The sequence below is a fragment of the Chelonia mydas genome, chromosome 1 (assembly GCF_015237465.2).
Source record: "Chelonia mydas isolate rCheMyd1 chromosome 1, rCheMyd1.pri.v2, whole genome shotgun sequence".
Lineage (NCBI taxonomy): Eukaryota > Metazoa > Chordata > Testudines > Cheloniidae > Chelonia > Chelonia mydas.
In genome coordinates this window covers 335,892,389-335,906,280 of record NC_057849.1, presented here as the reverse complement: position 1 = coordinate 335,906,280, position 13,892 = coordinate 335,892,389, and the positions used below count along the sequence as shown (strand labels likewise).

Here is a 13,892-nt window from a genome sequence, read left to right as displayed (position 1 = left end):
GGGGAGGGTATTAGAAAAATACCTGTAAACGAGGTATGAACGTTACTAGCTTATGCTTTGCAAGCTAAGGGCCACGTTGTGCCATTGTTCCTCTCTGAAGGCATGGAGTTTTAGCAGTCAAGTAGAGGTGCTCTGAGCCATTCTGCTTGTATGACAGAGGCAGGCAAAATGCTCAAGGCAGCAGTGGTGTGGATCATACATTACTTCTGCTGGGGAAAGGTGTGGCATGCTTTCTCCACAGTGCCACAGGGGTACAACACAGCAGAGCTTCTCTGACCAAGCTGGTTACGTATCCTTAAGGTCATGGCGGAGAGCTGAGTGGGAAATGGTTTTCCCATCACATGAAACTTTTGGAGATTTCAAAACTTTTCACATTACGCAATGGGATGAAACCGAGACCATGTGAAGTTTTACGCATGCACACACAGGAATGAACAGTTTGGTGATTCGGGCGCTCATATGGGATGTGGAAAAGCCAGGGTCAGAGCTCTGTCTGCTGTTCTCTCATATCTTAGGTGTGCACCTTGACCACTGGCTGTTGTTGGGTCGAGGCTGGGTCAGTCTCTGCTATTCTAATAATGAAATAGTCATTGGAGCATGGAATTGAAATTGGATCACAGGTGACTGTCCTGGCTATAGAGACAGTGTCTCTCTGGCCCCAAAACTACTTAATTCTTTATACCAAGTGGAAGAGCTCCAACAGCAGAGATTGAGAGACATCCCTTTCCCCCCAGAATTGCTAGTAAACTCACTGGTTAGGACACACCTGTGGGTTGTAAAAGGCCCAAGTTCAAGCCCTTGCTCTGAATCAGACAGACTGCAGACTTGAACCTGGGCCTTCCACATTCCATGTGAGTGCCCTGGCCACCAGGTTATTGACTTGTCTGGGATTGCACCCTCTTGTAAAAAGTGTTCTTCTGATGCATTGGCATTTTCTGACAAAAAAACCATTTTGATGAAAAATTCTTGACTAGCTCTGCTGCTGAGTGTGTAGCTAGCCTCTTCCTAGCACTCAGGAGGCACTAGTAGTCAATATTTAGCTGAGACCTTGAATAGGTGCCCAGGGTTGGGAGCAAAGGCACTTTCTGCAATGAGACCACCTCTCATAATATTTGATGTTTTCCTTAAAGACTGAGCTCCTGGAATCCTGTGATTTTTGTGAGAATCTCAGCTTGTATTCTTTTTAAATGTAAGTTTCTAGCCTTTGTATTTGCAGAGAGAAGCTTGAAGCTTTGACCCAAAGCTCAGAAACCAGAAGGCAAACAAAAGGAACCCCAAACATATTATTTTTAAAAATCTCCTGAAGAAGAGCTCTGTGTAAACTGGAAAGCTTGCTTCTCTCACCAACAGGAATTGGTCCAATGAAAGATATTACCTCTGTGAGAGAACGAAGAGCTACTGGAATGGGATTACCAGTTTATTTAAGATACAAATATGGCCCCTGTCACCATAATAGCAGAATGCCTCACTGTCTCTTGTGATTTACCCTCTCAAGACCCCTGTGAAATAGGGCAGTGGCTATTATCCCAGTTTTACAGATAGAGAGTCAAATCAATGAGTTAGGTACATAAATACCCCAGAAGATCTGGGCCAGGGAGACTAAGTGAATCTTCCAAGATCATACAGGATGTCTGTGGTAGGGAGGGGAATTGAATCCATGTCTCCCAGGTTCCAGGCTAGATCACAGGGGGGCAAGGCTCAGAAAGGTGCGGCAGCAGAAGGAGGTGGTGACTCATACATTCTGAGCCTTTGGGGGTAGATAATACTGAACCGTGCAGCTGCCAGCGACAGAGGAAACTTCCCACCCAATGTGGGAGAGGCTTCTATGCAGAAAATGTGGGCAGAGCCCCCAACATGAGCTAAATTAAAACAGAACAGGACGTACTGACATAGCCTATGTCAGTTCTGTTCTGTTTTAATTCAGCTCTTGTTGGGGCCCCATCCACACTGACTCAGGCTCCCGGGGCTAAAAATAGCCATGTAGATGTTCCCGTTCGGGCTGGAGCCTGGGCTTCAAGACTCTCCCACCTCATCAGGTTTCAGAGCCTGGGTTCCAGCCTGAGTGGGAAGTCTACACTGACATTTTTAGCCCTGCTGCCCAAGCCCCATGGGCCCAAATCAATTGATCCGGGCTCTGAGGCTCAGTGCCATAGGTTTTTCTTTGCAGTGTAGACGTACTCTACCTCACCATGGTGATGACATTCTAAGAAGTAAGTCTGGGGAATCCAGCAACAATTTAAATTTAGTAGGTCAAATTCTGCTGTCATTTGCATGGGTGTAAATCCAGAGTAGCTCCATTGACTGTAATGGTATTACTCTAGTTTTATACTCTGACTCTGGCACAATAATTTTGCATTCATACTGCCCACAGACTTCATTTTACACTTACTAAGCACTAGCCTTTCCACAGCACAACCACCCAGCAACATTGCTTCTGGAAAATTACCATAAAACATAATCCCTTAATCCCATTGAGCAAGCTGCTTTAAATGGGCAGGAGATGTAGGATAGCCAACCCTCCAGGATTGTCCTGGAGTCTCCAAAATTTACAGATTAATCTTAATTAAAGATTATGTCGTGATGAACCTCCAGGAATAGGGTCCAACCCTACAGGAGAGTTGTATCCATTTTCACATACACACACAGCTAGATTCTGATCTCAGCAGCACCTGTGTAAATCCAAATGAAATCCATGGATTTGAGAGGAATATACTCTGGATCTGGCCCATCTACTGTGCCCTCCTAATTGTGTATATGGTAGCTAGATATTAGGGTGATGAGTCCACCAGGAATAGAGGCAGGATGACAGATACTGTCACATGAGAGTGACTTAAGAACATGCTCCAGTAATTTACTGGTAAAGCATTTGCTGAATTAAGATTGTCTGGTCCCCCCTGCTCTATACTCTAGCTACTGTTCCAGATATCCAAAGAGAACAAAAATTTTCCATATCCCCCTGTCCGGGAAATTTCCCTTATATCAGCTTCCTTTGCAGCCTCTGGAGTCAGGGGCCTGGTGGGGGTGGTATGAAAGTGTGCAATCTCTCTCACTCTCTCTCTCCATCAATTACTTAGTAGAATAAAGGTCTGGAAGACCCTTGTGCCCATGCAGAACCCCATAACTTTGAAGGTCCAGGTCAAATATGTCTTGCTTATTGTTTTGTTTTGTTTGGGTTAGGGTTAGGGTTTTGTTTGTTTTTAAATAAAGATACTTTTTAAAGTGGAGCTGTGTTACATAGGGTTACTAATATAAAGTGCAAGGTGGGTGCATAATTAATTTACATAAAATAAAACACACATAGTTTCACGGAAAACAGAGAATCATGGTGTCAATGGGCCAGAATCTGATTTTATATAAACCTCAAGGAGCTCCACTGACTTCAGTGTGGGCAATCTGGATTGGCAAATGAAGCCAGAATTGAGTTGCTAGGACCTGCAGATAGAAAGATCAAATAGAGAATGTCCACCTCGCAGCCTTTGTAGGTTTGATCCCTGTTGCAGAATTACTTGTGTTTTGTTCTGGTTGGTTTTAAATGTGCCAAATGCTGGGTCTTTTACTAGGAATCTTGGCATATTATTTCATGGGCCAACTGCTCTCACTGTCAGGAAGTATTTACAGATACAGGCCCTGATCCTGCAAAGCACTTAAGGACCCATAACTTTACTTACCTAAATAGTCCTACTGAAGTCAGAAAGATGACATAAGTTACATAACATTTGATCAGCGATGGCTTTAAAGCGAGCCCGTAGGCAATAGACTTGTGTGTTTGCATTCCTTTATCCTTATATTAGTCATAATGACTGAGATCTGTAAATTGTACACTCAGTGGTAACGTTGACCGACCACACTTCGGACTACCTTCGCTAGTTACATTTATCAGTCAGATTCCAGAACAGACACAATACCATGTGACGTAGCTACCTAACTCCAATACACAGTTTGCTCTATTCTTTTCTGTTCAAGTCCTTATACCATGAGCAACTTCAGGTCCGTGTTGCACAGTTACATAAATCAACCAATCAGAAAATAGGAAACAATATCATGTTCCTTTTTAAATAGCCCAGCTGTCACAGGCTGGCTGGATCTCTCAGGCAAGCGGGGCTCAGCCTTGCATGTGACCTGGTAGCTATCATCCCCCAGCTGAATCTGATGGAATAGGGACACTTAATTGTAATTACTCACGGCCCGGTGCTAGGGGATCATAGATGGCTACATGAATGGAGTGGAGTGCTCAGTAGTGGAGAACGCATGAGAGAGGAGGTGGGAAGGGTTTCTCTGGGAAGGGTTTGGCAAAGGCTAACCAGGAGAAAAGGCAGCTCAGAGTGAGCAGGGAGAAGAGCCTGGAGAACAGTTCTACAATAAGCAGGAGCTGTGTGAAGCATCACAAAGTCCTGCAGGCAGAAAGTAGCTTGGGGAGGGCAGAAAAATACCAGAGGAAAGATAGAATCTGTGACCAGCTGAGGGAAGCAGCATGAATAGCCCAAGAAGGCCAGAAGCACAATTTGCTTGGATGTTTTATTTGGTTGTTTAACTGAACTTTGGTTATCCCAGAAGGGAACAGAACTGAAAGGTCAACTGGTTGGAGGGCTAGGCCATGAAAGAGGCAGACAGAGACAGGCTATTGCCAGGTCAACAAGGGCTACTGGAGATGAAGATCCCTGCACCATCCCACTCTGATGACAAGGGGCATCATGGTGGTAAATACAACCGCTTGCACCAGCAGAATGCAAACTGTGAATATTCAAATGGACTGTTACACTAGTTTTACTGACCAAATGAAGAAAGTTATGGATAATCTCAAATAAATAACCATGAGAAATTTGAATTCTGTTTATGAACAACTGCTGAATGGGGGGAGAGGGGAAGAAAGATAAAATTCACTGAATACATTACTCTTTCCTAGAGTTGGGTGAAAACTTTTGAATGAAAAGATTTTTCATTGAAAAATGGTCCCTCCCCCCCCCAAATGAAACTGTTGGGGGAAAAAAAATCACAAGTTTTCCATATTTTTATCATTTTTTCAAATTGTTTATCAAAATTATTTTCAAAATCATTAATTACTTTTTGTTTCTTCTCTGAAACTGTAAAGTAAGATAAAATGATTTTCAGTAAGCAAAAAAAAAACCATTCAATCATTTCAAACTCAATTCTGATCATTTGGATTAAAAATATTATAGAAAAATTGCAAGCAATGGAAAACAGATCCATTTTGAACCTCCCTTTTTTTTCTTTTTTTTTTGCGAAAATGTAAAGTTGTTTTCCTTGTTTTTAACCAGCTCTATTGTTTGCATATTATTCACTCAATTCTATAAATGATGCTGAAAAGAGAAATGAAAATAGTTAGAATTTACCCATCGATAATATTATATAATACACATATGGGGAGGGGTGTGTGTGTGTGTGTGTGTGTGCCTACAGGTGCATTCTACCTAAATCTATAAAACCGTTTTTCTCTTGCCTCCTTAAATGAGGTTGATTAGAATTTTGCACCACATAGATAGATACTCTGGCCCAGGGTTTCAAATGAGGGCCTAAAATTGTATTATATGATTATTTATTATTTGTATCGTTGTAGCCCCTAGAAGCAGGGCCGGTGCAACCACTAGGCGAACTAGGCGGTCGCCTAGGGCGCCAAGTGTTTGGGGGCGGCCAAAAGTGGGCTCTGGAGAGGCGGAGGAGCAGAGGTGAGCTGGGGCGGGGGAAGGCGGGGAGGGCCGCCTTCAGCAAGTAACGGGGTGGGCGGCGGACAGGAGAACTGCTCCCCGCCCCAGCTCACCTCTGCTCCGCCTCCTCCCCTGAGCACGCCACCCCGCTGTGCTTCTCTCCCTCCCAGGTTTGCGCGCCGAACAGCTGATTGGCGCCGCAAGCCTGGGGGAAGCAGTGGCGTGCTCGGGGAGGAGGTGGAGCAGAGGTGAGCTGGGGTAGGGAGCTGCCGCACATGGCTCCCCGGGCCGAGGGAGGGGGCGGTGGGGAATTGCCGCACAGCTCCCCGGGCCGAGGGGGGAGGGAGGGGACGGCGGGGAGCTGCCACCGGGGGGGGTGCCTCAGGGCGGAGGGGGGGTGCATAGCTACCGCAGGGGGGCACCTCAGGGCAAGGGCGGGAGGCGGGGAGCTGCTGCAGGGCTTGGGGAGAGCGGGCTCAAGGTGGAAGTTTCACTTAGGGCGCAAAACATCCTTGCACCGGCTCTGCCTAGAAGCCCTAATCATGAGCCGGAACCCCATTGTGCTCGGCGTTGTACGACACAGAATATAAAGTCAGTCCATGCCCCAAAGAGCTTGCAATCTAAGTATAAGACAAGAGCCACCAGGTGGGTACAGGCCAACGGGCAAGTAGATATTTAGTGGTCTCATTTTCAAAAGTGCTGAGCCCCCAGAGTATTTCCCATTCATGTCAATGACTGCTTAGTGCTTTTGAAAATGAAGCCACCTATTTAAGTGTTTAAATTTAGACCTAGAAGACCCATTTGTGAAGCTCATTGCCTTTATATGTCAATTAGCATTGTATATCTTGCTGTATTGGATGACCAGCTTCCCAAAAAAGTGTTGGACTTAAAATACAACAGTTAATTCATCAAAACTCGATTAAAAAACCAAATAGCACTTATCCAAAACAGTAGCCTTCGTTGCTCGCAATTAGAAATGCAGTCACATAAAAAAAGTTACAACGGCAAATCAGGGCATAACCAACTAGAGAGGAAACCCCAAATAACCTTTCCTTCCCCTACATATATGGGCTGTACAGTGGTGTTGTTCGATAATACGGAGCATCAATTTCCTTGATGAAGAAAGATGCCATTTAAAGAAATTGGGCTTATTATGTCCTAATGACAAGCGTAATTAGGAATGTCTGTCTCCAAAGGCCATAAGAATAGAGTAAAAGTTTTTGTTCACCTGAGCACACTGCCATCCCTGACCCATCCAAGTAATTCAAACCCTGGCTGAATTGGACAGGGACAGGTGTAATTGTCTCCCCCCCCCACTCCCCCGGGTCTCTGCTGCTTCCAGTCATGTAATTACCATAATAAGGTTGTCTGTGGAGGGGTCAGTAGCTAGCGGCCACTCTGGCTGGAGCCTTCTAAGACTGTCAAAAGAAGGAGAACAAGGAGTCCATTGGGTCACAGAGGAAGACTAAATGAATGCTGGTAATTGGCGTAGTGACAGCAGTGTCTGCCATGAGACAAGAGGAGTGGGCAGTAGCAATGAAAGACATGATGCCAAAAAAAATTTAATAATTCACAAGAGTTTTTCTTTACTGAGATGAGTGGCACGGAGGGATGTTGCATGGTTTTAAAGGCCACTGATTAATATTGTGCGTTTGCGTAGTATCTTTCATAGCAAAGCACTTCAGGTGCTGTACAGAGATAGCCACACAGTAATGCCACCACCTTTGGGGTGGCGGATGCTGGGCAAAACTGTGATCGACAGTGTTGGGAGGACAAATCCCTGCTCTTGTCAAAATGCCATGAGAGCTTTAGGACTTGATTTTCAGCCCTGCCTTGCTATTCCCCACTCTCCTCCCCCGCTTTAAAAACTGTCTTCAGGCTCACACTCATTTTGGTCTCTAAACATCAGTAGGGTGGAAGGATGAGCTTGTGGGTAAAGCTGACTTCATGATTTGCTCTTGGAGTCCGGTCGGGATGTACGGGAGCTGCCTTCATGAAACGTGTTCTCCGTTTAAAGATGTGATTCAACATGCACATTTTGAGCTTCATAAATCCAGGTGGTTTGAGATTTTATTTGAACACAACCTTCTGTCGCAATGGTCCTGTGATAGAGGTTTTTTTTTAACTAAAACGTAGTCTTTAATCAATTAAATGACAGCTGGAGGTGTTGGCTTAATATTCTAAACAGCTCTTGTGAGATATCTATACTCCCTAGAAACACAGGTTCAGATCCCAGCAGGGAAGCGTCAGTCTTTTATCCTTCCAAGCTGGATCGATTGAGTTCCATGTCGTTTAATGCCTTGGCCTTTTGACAGGTTTCAGAGTAACAGCTGTGTTAGTCTGTATTCGCAAAAAGAAAAGGAGTACTTGTGGCACCTTAGAGACTAACCAATTTATTTGAGCATGAGCTTTCGTGAGCTGAAGTGAGCTGTAGCTCACGAAAGCTCATGCTCAAATAAATTGGTTAGTCTCTAAGGTGCCACAAGTCCTCCTTTTCTTTTGGCCTTTTGAGTGAGACTGAGATCTGCTGAAACGTAAGATCCAGACTTCCAAAAACAAATCTCCCCCTTTTTGCAATTTGTACGTCATTTAGACCCCTAAATACCTGACTGTTCCTTATTATTATCATTTATATTGCAATCACACCTAACTGAGACTAGGGCTCCACTGTTCTGGGTCTTGTGCAAACAAGAGATTGTAATCTCTTCAGGTCAGCGAATATCTAAATAGACTAGACAAAGCATGGGAGAAAGAAAGCATTATTATTTCCATGTTTGGGGAGGGTGAGTCTAAGATGAAGGAAAATTATGTGACATGCCCAAGGTCATACAGGAAGTCTGTGACAAGTCCAGAAACAGAATCTTTTTACTTTTAAACTGAGTACATTTGATGTGGAATTCAGTGAGAGACAATCAACGAGGACCCCTACAATGACATTTTTACAGAGCCACTTCTCAAAGCAGAACTGCACTTTGAACTATATAGCCCCACTGCAAAGTATGCATTATTTAGGCATTTATTTGAACCCTGTTATAGTCTTGGCCTTCACAACATCCTCCGGCAAGGAGTTCCACAGGTTGACTGTGCGTTGTGTGAATACTTCCTTTTGTTTGTTTTAAATCTGCTGCCTATTAATGGTGACCCCTAGTTCTTGTGTTATGAGAAGGAGTAAATAACACTTCCTTATTCACTTTCTCCACAGCAGTCATGATTTTATAGACCTCTGTCATATCCTCCCTTAGTCATCTTTTTTCCAAGCTGAAAAGTCCCAGTCTTATTAATCTCTCCTCATATGGCAGATGCTCCATATGCCTAATCATTTTTGTTGCCCTTTTCTGAACCTTTTCCAATTCCAATATATCTTTTTTGAGATGGGGCGACCACCTCTGCACACAGTATTCAAGATGTGGGCGCACCATGGATTTATACAGAGGCAATATGATATTTTCCATCTCATTAGCTATCCCTTTCTTAATGATTTCCAACATTCTGTTCGCCACACCCTTACCTGGGCAAAATTCCCATTGACTCCAGGTTGGGTAAGGACTAGAGACCCAGTGTTCTTTTGCATTTACCCCTAGGCCTGGAATGGATGAAAATATTGCAGTCGAGTAGTTAAAATGACCCATCATCTCACGCTTGGGACAGCTCCTTCTCCCGCCCCCAGAACTACAAAGCGCGTCTTTCCCTGTAGAAAGAAAACTGGATCGGCAACAAAGAATGCAGACGTGAAAACGACTCCTGCATAGGGGTGAGTGACACTGAAACGCTGGGGCTGCATCTACAAAAGCATAGGGATCTGGTGCCTGAAGGAGCACCGGGGCTTCCCAAACACAGCTGCACTGTACACAGTTGTTTTGCCAGGGGAGCTGCGTTATAACAAGAGTAGACGCATTTGCGTAGATTTCAGGCACCTATGGTTTTTTTGGCCTGTTCCAAAAGAGATTTGCCAAGTTAAAAAGAGACACGAGGTGAGAATGATGGGAAGATGACTGCAGCTGTTCCTTTTTTCTCTTTTGCGAATCAAACATTTTAAAAGTATTTTTATACATGCAATAATAAAACGTGTAGTTCAGCAATGCATAGAGATCTCAGTCAACGATTGGGGCTCCCCCTAGGCTAAGGACTATTCAGGGATCAAGCCGCCCAGTATACTAGGCACTGAACACACAATGAAAAGACAATCCTTGGCCTGATTTGTGCCTGTTTTTCCTATATGAAACTACCATTTCACTAGACAAACCTTTATAAGACAGGTTTCAGAGCAGCAGCCGTGTTAGTCTGTATTTGCAAAAAGAAAAGGAGGACTTGTGGCACCTTAGAGACTAACAAGTTTATTTGAACGTAAGCTTTCGTGAGCTACAGCTCACTTCATCGGATGCATGAGCTGTAGCTCACGAAGGCTTATGCTCAAATAAATTTGTTAGTCTCTAAGGTGCCACAAGTACTCCTTTTCTTTATAAGACAGCCCTTCCTATATATCGAATGGCTAGAAACAATCAGTACCGGAAGAAGGTCATATGAGGTTTTCAGTATTCAGCCTCTGACTTGATTGTGTTTTCATTCCATATGTAGTAATTTAAGTAAATTCACTAGGAAGTTTCTTCCTTACTTTAAGCAGCATTTTGATTCACAGTTCAGGGTCTGATTTGGAGACGTTTCTTTGGATTTTGAGGTCACAGTTTTCACCCATAATTCTCTGTGGTGCAACGAATTGATACGTAAGCACATAATATGATAAACAGGTAGTTAGACCCCAGAACTGAGATTTTTAAAGCTGCCTAAGAGATTGCTCAATGGGAATATCTGCAGTTGCTTTTAAATCCCACCCCAAAATAATATGAATTGCACATAGAGTTTACTGTGCCATACAGTTGGTGGCCTTTTAAAATTCAAGGTATCAATATTCCCTGTATGTGCATTTTAATAAAGATTGTTTAAAAATTATCCTATAAAGGAAGAAGCTCGGAAGAGGATTTATTATGCAACACGCTGAAGATACAAAGCAGCCATGAATACATATTTATAATGCAATGAAAATCTAACAATGGACTATGCAATGCCTTGGTAAGTATAGACACCTGATTTGAAGATTATAAAAGGAATCAGGGAGAACGAAGGACAGAAGTGGTTAAAACAATGTGCATCAGCAAAGAACAACGGAAGCAGTGAAATGTGGACATCAAGGCATCTCCTATTTGTTAGAAATATGCAGACTGTGCTCCAAATACAACTCTTTGAAATGGGACTAGATCAAAGTGCATTAACGAAGTGTTAATGCACAACAACAGGACCCATGTGGACAATTAGTCTGCGGCAGGCTAGTGCGGGGTAGATTCACAACCCAACTTGCCGTGAACTAAATGTTTGACTAGACAAGTCCAGAGTGTAAAACACTATTTGGGTGAAATTCAATTTCCATGGAGAAAGCTTTTGTGTCACTAAGTCCCATTCCATGCCTGGATGGGCTTACAATTTAGGGCACTGGTTTCTGATCTGGGTTCAGTTTCCGGTTCTGCCACAGATTCCTTCTGTGACCTTGCACAGGTCACTCGGGGCTTGATCCTGTGACGTTAAAGTCAATGACAGTTTTGTGACTGAGTTCAATGGGAACAGGATCAGATGCTTTTTCTCTCTATGCATCGTTTGCCCAGCTGGGAATAATGGGGACCCTTTTGTCTGTGTTGTCCATTTAGATTGTGAATTCTTTGAAGCGGAGTCTGTTTCTTCGTATGTGTTTGTGTATTGCCTAGCGCACCGGGGACCCCAATATCGGATCAGGCTTCTAATTGCTACTGCCATACAAATAATAATAACAATATTACTTGTGCTGATCCTCTACACCACCGCAAATTTCACTTGTATTCAACAAAGACAACATTGAATAGAATGAATGATAAAATATCCCACTCTTTCCTTTCCTCCTTTCTCAGTATATATCTAAACAGTCAAACACGACTGAGGTCAGATGCTCAAGTCTTCCATTTCTTTACCATTTATTAAATGGTTAGTCAAATGTTGGTGTTTATTACCAGATACTGCTGTGCAAGGAGACAAGCCTTTGTAAGATGACATTTCCAAAGTAAAAGAGATTCTTTTCCGATTCCAACAAGCTTTGGATAGGGCCCAGGCTGATTTCAGCGGCCGTCATATGACGATTCTCCTTCACATATGAGCAACATGCCTCCGGTGACCAGGATTCAGCACCGAATTTGGTCCGCTGGTTGGATCATTAGCTTCCCCGGCCCAAGCCGTATACTGATGGGGAGCATGACGTGAACGCTGATCCGTGCATCCATATGATGACTAGTCAAATGGATTTGTTTTTATTCCAACCCTTAATCCAAGTTTGCAAAAGCCGGGTACTGATGGGGAGTGTGACATGAAAGCTGATCCATGCCTCACGTATGATGACTAGTCAAATGGATTTGTTTTTATTCCAACCATTAATCTCAGTTTGCAAGTGTGATTTATTTTATACCAAGAACTATTAAACTCTGTGTCAATGCACTTCACCAATCAGCTGGCCATATGCTCCTTTGGGAAACTGAACCTAAGAAAAATCAGATTATTACAACTGTAAGCCCCCTGGCCGGAAACTCAAGAAAGCAGTGAGCTCGCTGTTGGTGAGCAGGGAGAAGAGCAGCTCAGAGCTGCTTGATAACTCCAGATGGACAGGGGCTCCACTGGCATAGGCGCCGACTCCGTGGGTGCTCTGGGTCTGGGGGCGGGGCAGGGGCAGGGCCTCATGGAAGGGGTGGAGTGGGGGCGGGGCTGGGGGCAGTCAGGGGGTGGAGCACCCAGGGGAAAGAGGGGAAGTCAGTGCCTGTGTCCGCTGGTGAGAGAGATCTCTACCAGCATGTCCTGGTAACAAGGGGAAATGACGGAATGGGCTAGGCCTCATTCGCATTTCAGTTTTGTGATGGTTTGAAGCATTTTGGTTAACATGCAGTTAAGTTTTGAGTTTGGGGGCAACAAAATGCTATTAACCCTGTTGCGAAATAAAAGGATAAGAGGACTGTACCAAATATGTCTTGGGGGTGGTGTCCCCCTGACTGAGACTGTGTTGTGGCAGAGTTGGGTAGTGGTATCTGTAAACATGCCTGAATAGAGAGGCTGGATTCTGCGGGGAGCATTTCTTTGGTTCTAAGGGCTCTGTCCCTTAAACCACTGATTTCTCTTTGAAGACGTGAATAGAGGTAGCTTCCACATAAGCACTGACTTTTATTTTTCTCCAGGGATGCTCTGCCCCTTTCCCAAGGCCCTGCCTTCACTCTGCCTCTTCCTGCCCCCTCCCCTAAGGCCCTGCCCTTGCTCCACCACTCCCCCAAGGCCCTATTCTTGCTCTGACTCTTCCTGCCCCTGCTCCACTAGGTCCCTGAGGCCACTGCTCTCCACCATCCCCCAAACCTCTCCCTGAGCCACCAAACAGCTGATTGTAAGCACCCATGAACAGCTGTGGCCAGTGGGTGCTGAGCACCCACTTTTTTTTTTCTAGTGGGTTCTCCAGCCCCAGAACACCCACTGAGTCGGCATCTATGACTTCCAGGTAGTGGACAGAGCTGAGCAGAAGTGGCTTTGAGATGGCAAAAATGCAAAGGCAGTGCTAAGGCAGACAATGGCACTGAGTTGGCTCTGGCTGAAGAAGCAGAGAGCATCAGCCTACCTGAAAGACTCTGGTGCGGGCCTCCCTATCAGCAATCAAAGCTGAAATCACCTCAGTTGGGTCAGGCGGTAGAGCCCCTGGAACAGCCCAGACAGCACTTCCCTTAGAGACTGGAGGCTGACTTGGCAGAATTCTTGGATACCACCATAGGTGCTGGAACTATGTGGGGGCCGTGGGGGGGTTCTGCAGCACCTCCTGGCTTGAAGTGGTTTCCATTATATAAAGGGTTTTACAGTTTGGTTCAATGGCTCTCAGCACACCCACTATACACATTGTTCCAGCACCCCTGGATACCACCGACGCTGGACAACAAACTGTGAGTGGAGAGCTGGGAAATTGCTAGAATGCATTAGTCACTCTCTACTGCAAGGGGCACACTGAGGCTGGTACTGTTGCTAAGACTCCTGGGGGGTGGGTCTTCACAGGCATTGTTAATTTATTAATTGCTGGCTTTTACAACCTCATTCTGTTGTCTCCTCTTTCCTCCCCCTTCCACAAAGTGCTCCTTGTTTTAACCCCCTGAACTCCGTTCTCGCAAGTGGGGAAGTATTGCCTATCAAGGG

At 44.7% G+C, this 13,892-nt stretch overlaps 1 long non-coding RNA gene across 1 annotated transcript in view; it reads left to right on the top strand.

The window, feature by feature from the left end:
* The window catches only part of LOC114018676, a 55,224-nt gene extending 43,052 nt beyond the window's left edge, over positions 1-12,172 (top strand). The window contains exons 6-7 of the long non-coding RNA XR_006292749.1: positions 9,245-9,414; positions 10,621-12,172. This is a non-coding gene — a long non-coding RNA (uncharacterized LOC114018676). The remainder of the gene's footprint in view (positions 1-9,244; positions 9,415-10,620) is intronic.
* Positions 12,173-13,892: the final 1,720 nt, after the last annotated feature.